The sequence below is a fragment of the Ochotona princeps genome, chromosome 3 (assembly GCF_030435755.1).
Source record: "Ochotona princeps isolate mOchPri1 chromosome 3, mOchPri1.hap1, whole genome shotgun sequence".
In the NCBI taxonomy this organism is placed as follows: domain Eukaryota; kingdom Metazoa; phylum Chordata; class Mammalia; order Lagomorpha; family Ochotonidae; genus Ochotona; species Ochotona princeps.
Window position 1 is genome coordinate 79,824,071 of NC_080834.1, and position 13,430 is coordinate 79,837,500.

The following is a 13,430-nucleotide window of genomic DNA, read 5'->3' on the forward strand; positions in this document are numbered from 1 at the left end:
TCCCAGTCCTTGATCCTGTGGATTTCCACTCCCACTATGGGCAGCCAGGACTGCCTATCACCTGCACATCAGCTACCATCAAGTGGAACTCAGGAGACTGAAAGCATTAGAGATTATCAAAAAATAACACAAAATAAAATAAAACTCTAGTTTAATCCCTTTGGGTTCAATTTATGGCAGAACAACTAAAGATATAGAAAATAGGAATGCAAAAGTCCTACCTGAAGCCTAAGAGAGGTGTTAGACTCCCGGGTTTAGCGTTTCCAGTAAGAGACGTCTGTAAAACACCATCCCATTACCTGCCTCATACCATATAGGAAAACTTGTAAATACAACATCTAAATGACTTTGCATTGGATAATGTGTCATTAAGTGATTTTGCATGCACAGCCTCTAAATAATTCAAATTTCTGGCTTTCCTAGTGGGAAAAAAGCATAAAGTCATCTGTTATTTCTAGCAGTGATTAATGAATACTTGATATCCGTCTTTCATTGCTATTTTCCTGAAGGTATCATATCTTGTATTACAACTTATTTCTGAACCTTTTTATGTTTTTACTTCTTGTACATGAATGCCTGACATGGAGGAATTATGCCAACTGCCCAGAGCCATGCATCCAGTGTGCAGAACTGAGCTGGGTACAGGAGCTTTGGAGATGTGACAGAAAAAGCCCAGAATTCCAAAAGGAAAGTCTTGGCTCCTTGGAGCAGCAAGTGGACAGCAGCACGGAGCTGCAACTCAGGCAGCAGACAAGCAGGGCAAACAAGGCTGGCTCATGGGTTTGTCCCAGTTAGCATGAAATGATGAGCTATCTTAACACTGTACAGAGTGGTGCAGACTGGTGATTTGAGCTGCCACCCATTTCAGGCAAAGGTGTAAATGTGCAAGCAGCACGGCACTAGTCTCTGCAAAGGTCTCATATCTAGCTCAGCACAGTCAGTGCACAAACAAGGAATGAAGTTGCTTTGAGCGCGCACTGGAAGCTGAGAACTGCTGCTGGCACTTCAGGTCTAAGTCTGATTATCCAACAGATGCAGCCATCTAAAATTTCACCTGCTTTTACAATTGAGTGTATGTGCGTGTGCGTGTTTTAATTAAACAGAGTGAACTAAGAAGCCTTTCACAGGAAACATAATGTACTCACAGTAGTTTCCAAGTCAGTGGTGTCACTCTTCAGGTAAATCACTCCAAGGTTGGGGCCTAGTGCAGATGTTCATTGGGGCAGGGAATGGAGAGCGATCGCATCTGGAACAGAAAAGAAGCAAACAAAGGCAGATTTGTTAAAGGAATTGGTGGTAGAGATGGCAGTTGTTTTGTCAGAGAACCATGGGACTTGGCTGTCGGAGAGGTTCTGCACCTCTGTAGAGGCGAGGGAGAAGGCAGGGAGCAAGGTCAGAGGGTGCTGCCCAGGCCCCATTTCCAGCGTGTCTACTGGAGCTGTGCAAACAGTTCGAGACACCAACAGCACCTGTTGGTGCAGCTGGGGCTGATTTTCATGGCTTTGATTTGGAAAGAGTTGTGACTGGGGAAGGGTGACAGTGGCCTTCAACCTCACCACAGCTGTGTTTTCAATTGTTCTTTCTCCTGATTGTACTTCTTTAGAGTTGATAAATAGAAACCATGACAGTTTATGTTGAGCAACATGATGACTCAATACATGCATTCACTTTGGAACGGCTAAGTTACATACATACTACCCCACCTACTTACTTTGGTTATGTGTGTTTGTGTATGTGTGTGCACATGTTGTGAAAATATTTAAAATGTACTCTCTTGGCAACTGTCAGGCTATAAGTATACGGGTCACCACACTATACACACACTAAGTAAGTCTCTGAACTTAACTCTTCCAGTCTAATGGGAAGTTTCTATTCTAATTATCATCTCCTCAGCTTATAGTAACTACCATTATGCTCCCTGCTTCTGTGAGTTCACCTTCTCCATATTCCACACATGAGAGAGAGATCATGTGGTATGTATCTTTCTGTGTCTGCTCATTTCATTTAGCCTAATGTCTTCCAGGTTCACCTATGCTGTGGCAAATGGCAGCTTTGCTTCTATTTTAAGGCTGACCATTTCAACCTGTAGTAGGCCCTACATGTTAGTATTTGTGATTCTACTTCAAGAATTTTCCTCTTTATTGCACATTCCTATTCATTCTAAAGACACCCACTGACCTGGCTGCCTTCTGTGCTCTTGGATTCTCTCCACCCTTCACTGCAGTGTTCCCATGAACTTCCAGATGTTCTAACCCTGAGACGTTCCAACCCGAGGAACTGAGCTGACCATTGTCTAACAGCCTCAAACTTGTGAATTTTCCTCAGGCTTCACTTAGTGCATATTTCTACCTGCTCATGTTCTTTCTCCTTTTCCCTCAACATAGACATTCTTTAAGCTTCTCCTCTCAGGCTTTGTCTATACCTACCCTCCATGGCATCAGCAATCTCTTCTTCTTAGAAAGCATCCATATTGCTGTCTTAAGATCCTGAGTGCCACAGAGCTCTCAACTGACATATGAAATAACAGCTGGTTACTGGGATATTCATTCACTTGCTCTTTCACTAAAGGTTCATATAGCAACTATTAAGCACCTAGAAAAGGTGCAGAAGACAGGATCTCTTTCTCTCTTTAAAAATTATTTATTTATAATGAAAACTCAGATTTACAGAGAGAAGGAGAGACAGAGAGAAAGATCTTCTGTTTGCTGGTTCACTCCCCAAGTGGCCACAACAGCTAGAACTGAGCTGAGCTGAAGTGAAGAAACCAGGAGCTTGTTCTGGGCTCCCAAGCAAGTGCATGGTCCTAAGGCTTAGGGCCTTCATCCTGGTGCATATAGGATGACAGCTTTAGCCATTAGGGTACTGTACCTGGCCCATGTTCTCTAACTCTGAGGAGCTCATATTCCCAGCAACTACTACACAGGCTCTTTTAATCGAGAAATCTAAAAGCATAATTAATTAGTTCCTTCTCCAGACTCCCCTTGCATACCACTGGCATCATCTTCACCCTGTTCCTAGGGTCTACAATTGGGGAACAATCCTTAATTTTCTCCTTTTACTTTTTTATTTTTTTCCTTCCTATAGACAATAAGTTGTTGAATTCTATGGTGTTTACTCTGGTTATTTTCTGAATAATATTTTTGCACCAACGTCTATATATTCTTCTGCTACCTACTACTAGAATTTCTGTGAAACTGCTCTAACTGCCTTTTTTTCTAGTTTCTCTTTATCATGAGACAATCTTTCATACCAACATTCCACTAACTTTTCTAAACTACCATCCCCCAAACAACCTTCCATTACTCACTACATTTCATTATTTCTCAGTTTGACATTCAATGCTGCTAAACCATGGCCTCAATCTAATTCCCCACTCTCATCTGTATAGTCCATCTTTCCTCCAACAAAACTGCACTCTTTCCCAGCTTGGTCATGGCATTTCTTCCCCTTTCCAGTGTCTACATATAGCTCCCTTAAGGTCATTAACTGCTACCTCATATATGAAGTTTTGTCCAAAGGAAGTGTCCTTCTTGAACCCTCACTGCATGTTTCTATCAACTAGTAATGACTTGTGTAACATGCCCCTTCCCTCTACAAGCTCCGTGATAGGACAGCATTTTTACTCTGCATACTGTTGTGGCTCAGTAATGTACACCAAAGTGATGGCCTCAGAATCAAAGTTTCTCTATGATCTCCTGCTTCCTCTTCTGACCCACCTTGTCTGAGAGTATATCAAAAGGTCTCTATTTCAGAAGGGGTCCTGCCCCATACCTGAGAGGGAGAAATGCTGCATAGAGGAGGCCAGGAAGAGCCTTAACAGACAGGCCCTGTTGGGTTTCCCTTTCTCAGTCTATTAGCAGGCAGCCACACCCTTTTTGTCCAATCATATTGCTACATGAGTGCTCACACTTTATTTAATATAAGCACAAAATGGGTAGTGCACCATGAGTCTTCAGATCTTCAATCCAAAGACTCCTGAGTCACATAAAACTATGATCAAATAAATTTGTGGTGCTTTTTTCTTCTAAACCTATCTTTTGTTATAGGGTTGTTGGCCTTGATATTTTATGATTTATGGGAAAGGAATCATCTTTTTTTCCCCCCTTCTGAAGTACCTGTGGCGTGCAGTGCCTTGTACACAAGTCTGCTCTCAGCTGATGTCTGCGGAACCAACTTTAAAAAGAACAGTCTTGCTTACAGTCATGGAAAGTGAGATCCAAATTGGAAAGACTTTAAAGTTCAGTCCCCTCATTTCTCAGATGAAGAGATTATGAGATCTGACTTGACCAAGGCCACATGCTTATTAGTGGCTGAGCACAAATAGCTGATATAAAAAGTCACAAATCTCTAAATATCTATCAGTGATTACTTGGCACAAAAAATCCCAGCAACAGTGACTAGACTAGACAGAGTGAGGTTGGGGTGCATAGCTTGTAAGCAGATACCATATTCCAAGTAATAGACACATTTCCTTTTTTAAAAACAAAAGTGCTTTCTAAAATGACCAGCAGAAATAATTGTGATAATATTGTAAATACCATGGGAGTGTTAACTCAGGCTGAAAATAAAAAAGAGGACATTTCACATGCTTTGGAAATGTTGAGAGTTTAGTTAGAATGATTGGTGGGGCCTGGGGGAGGCATTCCACAGCTTCAACTCACTAATGGGTACACAGACATGGCCATCCTGCTACTCTGTTGCATAGCCGCCCTCTTCCCCACCTAGTTTTCCCCAATTCATCCCCTAGGTTTGTTTATATTTCTACTTACTTTTCTTTTTGAGGTAGAAGATACCATTTTTTTTCATCTCTTGTGCTCTAATCTGACATCAAATCATTTTCTTCATCCAAAGATGAAAATCTCAATGACAATATCATGGGAATAATATGGTTGACCAGGTGAGAAACACAGACCTTTCCAAGTGTTATTAGTGGTTTTTGTTTGACCAGTGAAGATCATTCTTGAATGTTAGCCCACAATAGAGGATGCTGTTTGCCTCTCCCAGGTGAGCACTGACTGATTGTTGCACATTAGTGGAAAACTTCAGCAATATTAATCATGCTCTTTTTGTTTGGTATGATGGAGCCATGCTATGAGTTGAGACAGCCATTACATAGCAACATCCCAGTGGGTTTCAGAGCTCTTCATTGTTCTTTCTAACCCACCATCTGGCTGGACAGATTAGCAACACTTCAGAGAGAACTTCCTTCTCTTCACCCCCTACCCACTCCTTGGTAACTGCATTAAAATGATAAAGGAAATCACTGATCGATATGTCTATTACAGGGCAGTGAAAAAAATTATCCGGAAACATACAACTCCTTTGTGTAATTAGATAATTGTACACTTTGATATACAGAGAGGAGGAGAGACAGAGAGGAAGATCTTCTGTCCGATAATTCACTCCCCAAGTGAGCCGCAACGGCCGGTGCTGTGCCAATCCGAAGCCAGGAACCAGGAACCTCTTCCGCGTCTCCCACATGGATGCAGGGTCCCAAAGCCTTGGACCGTCCTCGACTGCCTTCCCAGGCCACAAGCAGGGAGCTGGATGGGAAGTGGAGCTGCCGGGATTAGAACCGGCGCCCATATAGGATCCCTGCACGTTCAAGGCGAGGACTTTAGCCGCTGGGCCATGCTGCCGGGCCCGATAATTGTATACTTTGAATGTAGCATGCATTTGATTTAAACTGCATTTTATAATTTACTAGAGTCATGATCTTTCTGTCCTTTAATCAAACCTTCTGTCTCAGCTCACATCCTTGCTGCTATGATCCTACTTGGATTTTATCTTTTTTTTTTTTTTTTTTTTTAGAAATTTGTCACCTATCCCTATATTCTTCTTTCCTCTCCTGCCTTAGCACACACCTGAGGGTTTATTAATCTGAGTAACTGCATAGTGTGCCATGTTTTATTGTTACAAGTGTGGTTACACTAAAAAAGTGAAAAGGACATCACGGGGTTTCATTTTTTTCCCCCTCTTTTAATGACTTCTACATACAGTGAATTCAGTTTCTAAGACAAAAGATAATTTTGAGGGGCTGCGGGTGCCACACATTCTCCATGGATTCTGGAGATACAGCTGTTCTCCCGGCCTCTGACTCTACCAAGTAATCTGCATTTGGAAGCCAGCTGGAAAGTTTCTTGATTATGGCAGAGCCAGAACAGACTGTGGCTCACTTCTCTGCAGCACACGCCATTGCTGCTGTCTTTGCAGTTCTATTGCCGAGTCCCTTAGGGGACAGAGCTGTGATAGAACACTCTGGCATGTGCACATCACAGCAATAAAGTTTCTGCAAAGGTCTTCATTCAATAAGACCCTTCCTATTCCTTAGAAACCACACCAAATCATTCTAAAATGATGGAGGGGCTTCCAGGATCAAAGTAGACATGAAAGGTAATAGTTACAATAACAGCTACCATTTATTGTCTGTCTTTTTACCAGGAAAGGTAACAGGTTGATTCCTCATAGCAATGCAAGTAGTAGCCTATTTATGTTACAGATGAAGAGAGGCGCAACTCAGGGAGCTCACAGTTCCAGGGCTTGATCAGAAAGCTAGTACAGAGGGAGACCAGAATCTTCACTCAAATATCTATGACTTGAAATTCATGCTCTTTTCACACCTACAATGACTATTCCAGCTTAGCACACACGGGCACATTTCTAGCTTCTTTGATCATCTCCGCATAAAGAGGATGCTTGCCAATAACACAATGGTTCATAGACACTGCAAAGACCTTTAAGCACAGATCTCCAGGAAAGAAACCATTCCAGAAACTATCAATAAACATACTTCCCTCCTCCATTCTGATCGATGAAGAACATGTCTCGTATCGGTCTTCCCAAACCACAGTGAACAAATGCATCAGCCTGGGTTTCTGATTCAGTACAACTGGGTGGAGCCCACGATTCTGAAAGTCTCACAGGCTCTCACGTGAGTTGACACTATGGGTCTAGGTCTACACATCTCATGTTTGACACTCTCTTTCCTCCTGAGGGCTTTTTCTTTTTTTCAGAAACAATTCAAGCTGAGTAACCAGGTGAACACTTCATGTGGCATGACTAAATTTTGATTCTGGGCCAGTTTGTCAGGTCATTAGACATGAGACAATTTTCAAGGAGTTCTGGTGTTGAGCACATTGTGGGAAAAAAAAAGAATTTCAAGGATCCCCCCAGGGCTTCCCCCCCTCTTTGAAAATTCAAAATGATAATGTCTCTAATATGTAAAGTTTCAATTTTTTACGTTATTGTTATTTTTAACAATAATTATCTGATAATAATTCAAGTAACACCTTTCCTCTGAGAGATTCAATGAGCTTTACCAACCTTAATTGTCTAACAGCAATTCCCAGGTGCAGATAAAGCTGTCTCAAAGATCACAGTAAATTTAAAATTGTTCTACTTCCCTCGTTTCTTTGCCCCAAGTGCAGTGGTGAGTTCACAGAGAAGGGTTACTAATTGGTAGAGACCCACTGTCTCATAATTTGAGGCACAGGAGATTTCAAAAAACATGGGTAAATTCAAGAAGTAATCAGCAGAAAGGTGATGGTGCTGAATGCAATGTTAGGAAAAAAAGAGGAGTTACAAGGAGTAAGATGAGGAAAAATAAAATCATCGAATGAGCTGCATGACCTCAGATGAGTCATCTAACCTCTGTGCTAACATCTGTTAATGATAGGAGGTGCTTCTTTTTTTTTTTTTTAATCATTTTGAAGGTCCCTTTCAATCCTAATAGCCTCTTGAGGAGAAAAATGGGAATTAAGCAGTGCTGTTAAATTATTCAATCTGCTTAAAAAATCCTTTTGTGTTCTAGCATAGTGGCACAGCTGGATAAGCTGTCTGATGATGGCATCCCATTTCACAGCGCTGGTCTGAATTCTGCTGTTCCATTTTCAATATAGCTACCTGTTAATGTGCCTGAAAAAGGAGGGGGTGATGACCCAAGTATCTGTGGCCCTGCCATCCCGTTGGAGGACTTGGATAGAATTCCTGGCTCGCTCTCATTGTTACTTCCTCTGTACCTCAGTCACTCTTTCAATAAATAAATACATCCTCATGAAAAACATTTGACTTTTGGCTTAAACATTTTTCATCCGTTTTAATTTTGTTTGAAGGAGGATGGGGACAACGTAGGAGGAGTGAGCAAGAGTGAGCAAGAGGGAGAAAGAGAGAGAGAGAATGTTCATTTTCTGATTCATTCTCTAGAAGCTTGCCAACAGCTAGGGCTGGGGCAAATCAAAGCCAAGAACCTGGAACTTAATCTGGCCAGGTCTTCCATGTGGGTGGCAGCGACCTAAGTACTTAAGTTCTGATCTACTGCCTCCCAAGATACTCATTAACTGGAAATTGGACAGGAAGTGGAGATGGGATTCAATCTGAGGGACTCTAACATGGTATGTGAGTAACCAAATGGCAACAACTCCTGTGTTTAATAATTTTCCCCTGACTTTTAACTTCTTCACTAATTACCTGGAACCAAACTTTCAAGTCCACATCACTAATCATACCTCTCTCGAAATTTGTGAGAAAATCATTTAGTAAATAAGGCACTGAAGGCTAAACTAACTCAGAACCCCATCTGCAGCTTGCCAATGCTATAGGAACTTTTACTTTTAAATGTTACTTTCTTAATTAACCATTAGCTAATACCCATGTCCAAAAGATATACCTATGATGACTTGAAGACCCCTGGGATGGCCCTGCCAACAGAAAGTGAAATCATAGTCCTACTGTTTGTCACATTAAATCTATGTTAATTTTCTCCATAGAGACCTCTTGATTCCTTCTTGACAATTTGCAAATTCTGTTATTAAAAGTTGCACACAGACAGCCTCAGTATTGTAGGCTACAGTTGATTTTTACTGTTTAAAATTAGATCTTGGGTATCAGGTGGCATAAATAATGCTACTATGATTTTCTGGCTTTAATAAACACCATGTGAATACCTCCCCTCACAGATTTGACACTGCAGTTTTCCTGTCCACAAAGCATGCCACAGGGCTCAGGTGTAAGGTCATTTTCAACTCTAATGTGGACCCTAACATGAACATGATGTATGGCACAGCATATTACTTGGTGTTGTCAGAGTTTTCTATATCCTGCCCCTTGCACTGAGTATATTTTATAGACTAACCCTTGTAGCCTGCAGCTAAATGGAAAATCAGGTACTGAGAAACATCATGGTGGCATTACCCTAGATGACACATTCAACACCAGCATCATCTCTCTTTTCTTGCTCCCATCATCTCCATAGCAATTTTGGCTACTCTTAATGCTTACTGTGTGGCAAGAATCATGCCTTTTCTTTACATTACAACACCTTATTTCTTACAACTAGTCTTTGACGAGGAGAATTATAATTCCTTTTAATGAACAAGGAAGATGATACAGATATTTAGGAGAAGTAGGGTTATTTGCAATAGCTCATGAAACCAGAGGATAGCAAAGTAGGCTGAAGGGTAGATTTTAGTGGCAATGCTCTGCCCAGTGCTCACAATCAGCTCACAATCACTAAATCACTGGTCTCTTGTCTTCATTCATTTCTCTTCCTTTGAGGTGCTCACCATTGGTTTACACTAGATTCTCTGTTATGGTCTTCTATGCCTTCTTGGCCTCTGAATTTTCTCAAAATTTTCTATTCTTGTTTTCTCTTTCCACTCTGATTAATATTTTGATACAGAAATGAGTCATCATTTTTTTTTCCAATTAGCCTTCACCATCCTTCTTCCTTATATACTTCTTAGCTTTCATCCTCATTTAAAATTATTCTTCTGGGCCTGGCGTGGTAGCCTAGTGGCTAAAATCCTCACCTTACATGTTCCAGGATCCCATATAGGTGCTGTTTCTAATCCTAGTTGACCCTGCTTTCCACCCAGCTCCTTGCTTGTGGCCTGGCAAAGCAGTCGAGGATGGCCCAAAGCTTGGGATCCTGCACCCAAATGGGAGACCTGGAAGAGGCTCTGGGCTCCTGGGTTTGGATTGGCTCAGCTCCGGCTGTTGCAGGCACTTGGGGGTGAATCAAAGGATGGAGGATCTTCCTCTCTGTCTCTCCTTCTCTCTGTATATCTGACTTTCCAATAAACAAAAATTAAGTAGCTATAGCTAAGTTGGAATTAAGCAAAAAAAAAAAAAAAGAAAGTATTCTTCCGAGTTCAGATGTTTCTATCTCAGTTTGTGAATTCACCATCCTTAATGCCTAAGCAACCCATTCTTTACATGTGGACCATCAGTAGGCCCCTGCTGGCTTCACCAGACATCCTTGTCCAGTTTGTCCCTACCCCATGAACAACCATCTCAACACTGTCATTAGTAACCCTCCAGGTTTCCTTTTTCCCTTGAACTTCTCTGTGCAGGACCTTTCCTACTCTCAGTATAGAATCCCACACTTATATGCTACTTGGACCCTCATTCACTGTACCTATTGCTCTCAAGTAGAACCCAATTGCAGTTTAAAAAATCTGTTATTTTATCGAGTCCCATTCTTCATTTCTTTTCTCCTAGTTGATGAATTTGTCTCCTGCTTTAGTAAGAGGATGGATACCATAATGCGTGGTAAATTTATCAACTCTCATCTCATTCTCCAAGATCCTGAAATTTTCACCATTTTGTTTCTTCTAAATGTATTTTTATCTTTTCTTACATTCCTTTCTTATTGCAAAAATTATCCTCTTCGATCTTTATGCTTTCCCTTGGTTTCATCAGTGTTACCTTTTTCTGTATGTGATATCTTCCTAACAGCTCTTGATTAACCATTACAGTATACCTGTTTGCTTTCCTTTCATGCTCAACCCTTCAAAACTCCATGCTTCTAAATGGTATATCTCAGAATGACTTTTATAAGATATTCCAAATATCTTGCATAAATAACATATATAAATATTTCAAAACCAGTTCCTTGGTCAAATACATTTAGGAAACACTACTTACTCCATGTCCCTCTCACAAATAAAGGTATTAAAGGTGCTCAAGAACAGACTTAGGCAGTATAGACTCCCTTCCACCTCCTTTCTGATGGAACATTTTTTAAGCTCAGAATATGTCTAGGGAAAAGATGCTCTAATGGATGTCTCCTGGTTCTAAACTCTTTCAACCCAGCATGTAAATTCACAAAATCTATACCAAATAAGTCCTTCCCATCAATATTCCATTTAGTCTAAACCAATTTACTTATAGGGTATCTTTCTCTGCTCCTTACTTAGTTCCAACTTTGGATCCCCACCCTCTCTTGCAATGACCATCAGTGTCGCTCCGGAGCCACCAAAAAAAAAAAAAAAAAATTAGATTAGATAGAGACCAATAAGGAAAGCTTAGAACAGACAGGAAATGTCAGTTTGGACTCACATATACCTTACTAGGTAGTACACAAAGATCAGTTACTCCTTACTAAGGTATTGAAGACTTCTCTTAAAACTGTTCTGTGCCTCAATTGTTAACATATGCCTTGTTAGAGTTATAAGCTTGTTTGAATTATCCCAAAATTCACCAAGTTCAGTAAAAAATATGCTTCAATACTATAAACTGCTAAATATAAAAATGAAAATAGGCACGAGACAGCTGAATAGTACCCTATAGCCATTTTAATGTGCATAGCAGCCGGTTGTGTATAAACTAAAATTGAAATGTCAATGAAGTAGTCACAGGATGTGGTTAAGAAGTTTCATTCTCTAACATATTGGTCACTCAAATCCATGTCAAATAACTCCATGATGTTTGAAATTGTTGTTGATATTATGTTGTGGCTTTTCATTGGAGGGGATGATATTCTGCCAGCTCTACTTTCAGACCAGGGATGGTCTCCCAAGGCTACCATTGAATTCATCTGGACAGTAAGATGCTAGACTCTATGCATGGTACATGTCACAGTGAAGGAATCATGACTGGATTTAAACTGTAATACTGAAACAATGTGAAGGAATCCAGTATCGGGGAAGGGAATGAGGAGGGGTTGGGGGAATCCCAGAGCCTATGAAACTGTGTCATAAAACGAAAAAAAAAAAAAAAAAAAAACTTACAGGGTACCAGAAAGATTAAACACATTTGCTTCTCTGAGTTCCTGAACATGCCACTTTGGCTTCTTGAAATACCTTTGTATCCCTTTGTTTTTGTTTATCAGGTTTTTCTTCTTCAATGCCCATACAGAATAATGTGTCCCTTAAGACACTTGCCCTTGTGATGTTCACAGTGGTTTGTACTGACCTCTGTCACTCATTTAGTACTTATATAACTGACTATAGTGTCACATTTGTTTTCTAAATCATTGGTGAGAATGTAAATCCTTTGGGGAAGGATTTTGGTTTGCACACAACAGAAACTCCCACACTTACTGTAGCCTTTTGTGCACAGCAAGATGTTGTAATCATCTTGTTCATTATCACAGGCACAAATGGATGGATAACACTGGAGGATGAAAGATAAAAACTTGATATCTATAGTTATTGGGTTACTTCAGCATGCTCAAGGTCATGATGAAATATACCACCATCTTTCTGAGAAAAAATCACTGCCTTGGGGAGTCATTATTCCCATATCTGGTAACCATGCAAGTGTAAAGCTTTGGATAAAGGCTGTACATAGAAGTGCAAAGAAAGCTCTGTTGGTAGGCGAGTATTAGAATTTACATTACTTGACACCTGTGGAGAAAACCTTAAAATAAGTTCAGTATAGATATAAGCAAAGAACCACCAGAATAAATGTCTCTGTACTAAATATGAAATCACCAAGCACGATCATTAAATCATGGTGATTTTATGAAAGGGAAATGCTGTTCTCCTACACATGGACATAAGTGTCACTTTTATGTGAGGGTCCACCACTGATGACTTGAACTGGCAAGCAGGGCACTTTCCAGTCTCATTCTAACCTTTATCTCTGAGTTAATTTGGAGGCCTCTTGTATAGTGGAAATCAAAGCAGCTTGGTAGCCACTGGCACATCCATGAAATCCCCAAACAACACATTCTATCTTTCCCATAAAGCTCTTTCACCGCCATGCCACATAAAAGCTCAAAACAGCACTTTCAGGCTGCTATGTACTGAGCCAGAATTAAGGAGCCTGGAGTCTTTCAGAGTAGACATTAGCTGATGTTGGGCCTTACTAGGTTCCCTAATGCTGAGTTTGCATTGTGGCTAGGATTAGAAACTTGGTGTCTTAATGCCTAATCATGGAGTTTTATTATGTGAGAGAAAGGAGTATAGCTTTCTTCTTTAGAACTGTAGGAACAAATGACTTTCCTATTTTAGCAGAGGATGAAATGCATTTCATTAGAGGAGAATCTGTGAAGCATTATACTACTTTCCTGGATAAGACAATGGCACACCAAAAACACCCCACAGAGGTTTAATTAAAAACCATTTTATAAATCAGAAGATTGACTTAGATTTATTTTAAAACAGGTGTAGATTGTATAAAATAATGTGTGACATTACAGGATAATG

The 13,430-nt window shown here is 40.4% G+C and overlaps 1 protein-coding gene across 9 annotated transcripts in view; it reads right to left on the minus strand.

The window, feature by feature from the left end:
* Positions 1-13,430, minus strand: part of ZBTB20 (zinc finger and BTB domain containing 20) — a 770,381-nt gene that overhangs the window by 47,447 nt on the left and 709,504 nt on the right. For 8 of the 9 annotated variants that reach the window (XM_058661912.1, XM_058661910.1, XM_058661913.1 and 5 more), the window contains 2 exons: positions 1,146-1,246; positions 222-277 (listed from right to left, as the gene is read on the minus strand). The gene's annotated coding sequence lies outside the window, so the exon portion shown is untranslated. The remainder of the gene's footprint in view (positions 1-221; positions 278-1,145; positions 1,247-13,430) is intronic. The other variant, XM_058661911.1, reaches the window with a different exon arrangement.